This window comes from Haplochromis burtoni, unplaced genomic scaffold (assembly GCF_018398535.1).
Source record: "Haplochromis burtoni strain Fernald_Lab_line unplaced genomic scaffold, NCSU_Asbu1 Contig_657, whole genome shotgun sequence".
NCBI lineage: Eukaryota > Metazoa > Chordata > Actinopteri > Cichliformes > Cichlidae > Haplochromis > Haplochromis burtoni.
This window is the reverse complement of record NW_024583018.1, coordinates 79862-84862: the sequence shown is the minus strand read 5'-3', so window position 1 is coordinate 84862 and position 5001 is coordinate 79862. Positions and strand designations below refer to the sequence as shown.

General features: G+C 37.5%; 1 protein-coding gene across 1 annotated transcript in view; it reads left to right on the top strand.

The window, feature by feature from the left end:
- Nucleotides 1-665: 665 nt before the first annotated feature.
- Nucleotides 666-5001, top strand: part of LOC102304056 (inward rectifier potassium channel 13) — a 10507-nt gene continuing 6171 nt past the window's right edge. The window contains exon 1 of the mRNA XM_005950278.2: nt 666-904. The gene's annotated coding sequence lies outside the window, so the exon portion shown is untranslated. The remainder of the gene's footprint in view (nt 905-5001) is intronic.

Below are 5001 nucleotides of genomic sequence, written 5' to 3'. Positions count from 1 at the left end.
GGATTCGAACTCTTCCTCTGAGGTAGCAGCTTTCACTGAACCAACGAGCTGTCACTCCATACTTAAAAAAAAAAAAAAAGTAGAAAAGCTTTGATTACAAGGCTTCATACAGAATTTTCTTTACGTTTTTGTCTTTGCAGAAGATTGCAGTAAATTTAATTACGGAAGGCCCAAATCTAAACATTTACTTCCAGGATCACATTATCAGAAGGGCAGCCACTTTGTAGTCAACAGATATAATTTATTTGAGCATCTACTGTATGGTTTTGTTTTGTTTTTTTTATTACAGAGTACTCTGCACCACCATCATCAAAACACCAAATGTGGGAAGAATAGTGCTAATTCCTCCATTAAGAGTTGAGATATAGAAAATCAATTCAAAACATATTTATACATAATTAAGTTACCATAAAATTAATAGATATATAAGCAAAACGTATATTCACAAACAGATATTACACATACTGGGACATATATGCATATACCTATATGCCCCCCAGCAGAAAACTCAATTTTTCACAGCTGCAGAACATCAGCTAGCACTAAGCAGTTCTTTGAATGAACTGTGACAAGGTGTTGTTCTTTCCCCCTTCCCCCATCTTCTGTCTTCCGGGAACACTAATAGGCTCCATGCAGAGTAATGTGACCAACTGAATCATCCTCACCCCAGAGCTGGAAGCTGCAGATCAGAGGAGCTGTGCTCAGTCCCACTCCCACACTGAAAAACTTCTCTGGAGTGACACTTTCTGCTAAGGATTTCTTGGATAGTAAACCTCATCTTCCAAGGATCTAACAGCACAGTCTCTCTATTTGCTTCAGCCACTTTTCCCACTTGTCAGACCTCAGATCAGCTCTAAGGTGAAAAGGTCATAGGGCCCAGGTGTAGCCCTGACTACAGTAATAGGTAAGTAAAACCTTATGCGTGTGATGCTGACAGACTTGAAACACTGCTACATGGATAGTGAGCAATTAGTTATCAGCTGATCAACCTCATCAGTCCTGCGGAACCTTTGAAGTGCCCTTATTTTAATCTAACTTGTTGACTTTGTAATAAAAAACAGGATTGGTCGGGTAACATCAGTGAAATTTGTGGGCTCTGATAATTGTAATAGATGTAGTAGACTAATGATTGCTACAGTGATGTAGATGATCACTCATCTCATATTTGTATTTAGACTTGCTTGTTCAAATACAAGAAGTGAACAGCTGCAGCCTGATTGTTATATAAACCTAGGTGCACCCCACTGAGCTGGCAATAAGCACTTATTTCCACTAACTAGTCTACTTCCTTTTACATTAACAAAGATACGAAAAAGACTTTCGAGGCACTATCAGGCAAAATTTCTGTTACTTAGAGTAAATAACTTCCATTAGTTAAAGTAAGTAAAGCAGTTACACAAAGTGTTCATCATACATCATCGTACAAAAACGAGGCTGTAGTATAAATAACAGACATCTCTATGAGGTCAGAAAAACTGAACTCATACAGACTGCATACTGCAGTATTTACAAAATACATTAATCTAGTGTTTTTAAAAACATGATACCACAGCTGCTATGTATAAAATATTCAAGGTAGTGTCTGTTTTGAAAGTTTGGTGGTTCACAGGCAAACTGCATCTGCCAGTCTGTGTCTGTAGTTCTTACAAATTTGTTTTTAAGTGAACACAATGCCCTATGAATAACAGTGTGGAGAAATGGAGAAAAAAACATATCTGCAACATCATAATCACCTAAATTAAGTTATTTAAAATATTTTGCATATAAATACATACAATATATATAAGTACAAAACTGACTTCAGCTGTGGGCCTTATATTTCGTCTCCTAAATGTCTAGAGGAATTCTCTTTTTGACAGAAACATTAACTTTGACAACTGACCATAAATTCTAACATTGAATTCATTCTCAAGTCTAAGTTACCAACTTAGAAAACAGAAAAAAACGCAAACAGAATTATGACCATAAATCACTGATTATTCAACATCATAGCATAAAATGAGTAAGAGACATTGTGGCAAGTATTGCACTCGGAGCAGTGACACTAAGCTTTGGTGCCTACCTATTGAATTCTTTCAATTTACTTCATGAACTCTGACTCTAATTTTACTGTTGGACTAATTGATGGATGCATATAAGATTCTAATACTTTATATTAATATTTTTCTTTTTCAAAATATTCAAGAACCAAGTATTCACATTTTTTAACACCAGAAAAATGTGAAAAGAGACACTTTCATATGTAAATCATTTTATCATGTTTACTTCTACGTTGCTTCTACCATTCCACGCCTTGATTTAGTTCTTATGAAGCAGGCAACTGGCTTTTGGGGATACAGTTGTATATGGCATAGATCTACCATTTTGGCAATATAGAACTTTCCATAGATTTGTGGTTAGGGATTTTTAGGTGGTTCATCTATAATTTATAACATCTCTGACTAAACAAACGATATAGAACACTACTACTTAGCTACTTATTTGCTAGACAGGATAGAGCCAGCATACTCGTTTGGAACTGCTCTTAGTCTTTATACTAAGCTAGGTTAACTACATGCTGACTCCAGATCTGTACTGAACACACAGAAATGTGACTGATACTTATGTTTTGCCTCAGTTCTGCTTTTTCCAATGGCTCACGTGATCACAAGCTGATCCAGTGACAGCTTACAGACTGAAATTACAAGGAAAATACAAGGGAAACAAGCACATGGCTCTCATGTGCTTGTTTCCTTGGCTTCATTTAATCAGACTGATGTTTCCCCAGCAGCCGAAGACAAACTACAAAATGATCAGCAGTCGATTCAGCACTCCACTTATTACCTCAATTTGTCAGTAACTGACAACCCACACCATATATTTATTTTCCTCTTTGTGTTTTAAATAGTTATGAAATGTATGAGAGAATTAAGTATTTAAATATTTTTGCATTATCTTTTTGATGTGTTTATATGTAAAAGGGAGTTGCTTAATAAATGCGTAAAAGGGTGGTAAATGTATATTGTAACTGGTGAACAAGACAAGTGGAGAGCCATGTAGTGCAGTAAGTTTAAAGCTCCCTGCAGATGAAAGATGCATTCCTACTCTGCATGTTGCTGTGTTCCTCAGACAGATTCCCAGCTGGGACCTGCTCTAATCTCCTGGCAACAATATTGACATAGAAATAGAAACTCTGGAGAGGACAGGACTAGCTCTCTGCCTGTGAGGATTGCCTGCAAATATATCTGCTATAGTTAATATTAATCACAAAGTTGTGCATTATTGCATTAAAGACAGACAGACAGAAAGTTAGATGTTCTTTCTTCCCACCATTCTGGTACAAGTAAATCATTTGCCAGAAAACATCTAAAAGAGTCTTCTTGTTTCCAGACAGAAAAGTCTTATGCCTACTCTGGCAAACCAGTGGTTTAAATTGTTATAAACCCTCTGTATTTCCATTCCTGAAGTTGTGAAACAGAGTTGATATTGTCCCTGAGTTGTGACATTGTAAAAATGCCTTACCAGTTCGTTTAGCAGCTGACTCTCTGCATCTGTAGCTGCATCTCAGGTGGTTCCTGTAGTCTGCCATCTTATGTTTGTTCATACTCATGTACCAACTTTAGGCAGTCCTTTCCTAAACCCTTTGGTTCAGGTATGTGAATGACACCTGGGAGAAAATCAGGACGTGCCACAATTCTATAATCACATTAACTTAATAGACAAACACCAGAGAGGATGTGAAAGGAGTTAGACTGTGAAAATTCCATCATTAATGGGAAACATTTGAAAGTGTACAGTAGACACTGACTTTTTTTAAACCAGTGTATCCAGATCCTAGTAGCACTTTTCTACTCTGCCTGAGTACTCAGAGCAGTTTATACAACTTGGCTCATTCACCCATTCATACAAGCACTTCTTCTATGCTGAAGTTCTTTCTATCTAGCATTCACACACATTTATACTCCAGTGCATGCAGACAGCAGAGGATAAGTTGGGGTTAGTATCTTGCCCAAGGATATTTGACTTGCAGATTGGAGCAGCCTGGAATCAAACCACTAACCTTCCGATTAGTAGACAATCAATATTTAAGATTTGACTCTTAAATATTGTCCACTGGAGAACACACTACGTGTCATAAGGATGCCACAACAGATAGTGAACACCATCCAAACAGACACAGCTGCCAAGGAAGCAGAACAACAACATCTCAAAAAGGCCCTGAGTAAATGTAGTTATCCAAGCTGGAGATTTGTCAAAGCTGGGAAGACACCTTAAGAATGCTTCAAGCAATCCAGGAGAGAAGGACAATCGCCTCCTAAGCAGTCTTTTGTGATTCCTTATGTGTCAGGAGTAACAGAACATCTGAGACGTATTTTCTCTGTCTGCCTAAACACACTACACCAAAATTGGTCCACCTTAAGAACTGGGTCTCCGGTAAAAACAGAGTAATAGTGTACAGGTTTAAGTACCAGGAGGATTGTTGTGAATTATACATGGGGGGAAACAAACAAACTCCACCTAAGTGGACGGCACTGAAGTTTATTTACACCTGGTTCTAGTTTCGGTACTATTTATAAGGCAGGCGAAACCTGAACTCAGCTGAGACTGAAGAAGTCACTTGCACAGTTCTCCCACTGAAAGGGTTATGTTGAGATGAACAGAATACACTTCCTGGGATCTCACTGATAGGTTTATTTTGTTTTTTCAGTTTAATGATAGCTTGCCACACTTGCATCAAGTGAGAGTTCCAGTGAAAATGTATTTGACACACACACAGATAGATAGATAGATAGATAGATAGATAGATAGATAGATAGATAGATAGATAAATAGATAAATAGATAGATAGATAGATAGATAGATAGATAGATAGATAGATAGATAGATAGATAGATAGATAGATAGGTAGGTAGGTAGGTAGGCAGGCAGGCAGGCAGGCAGGCAGGCAGGCAGGCAGGCAGATAGATAGATAGATAGATAGATAGATAGATAGATAGATAGATAGATAGATAGATAGATAGA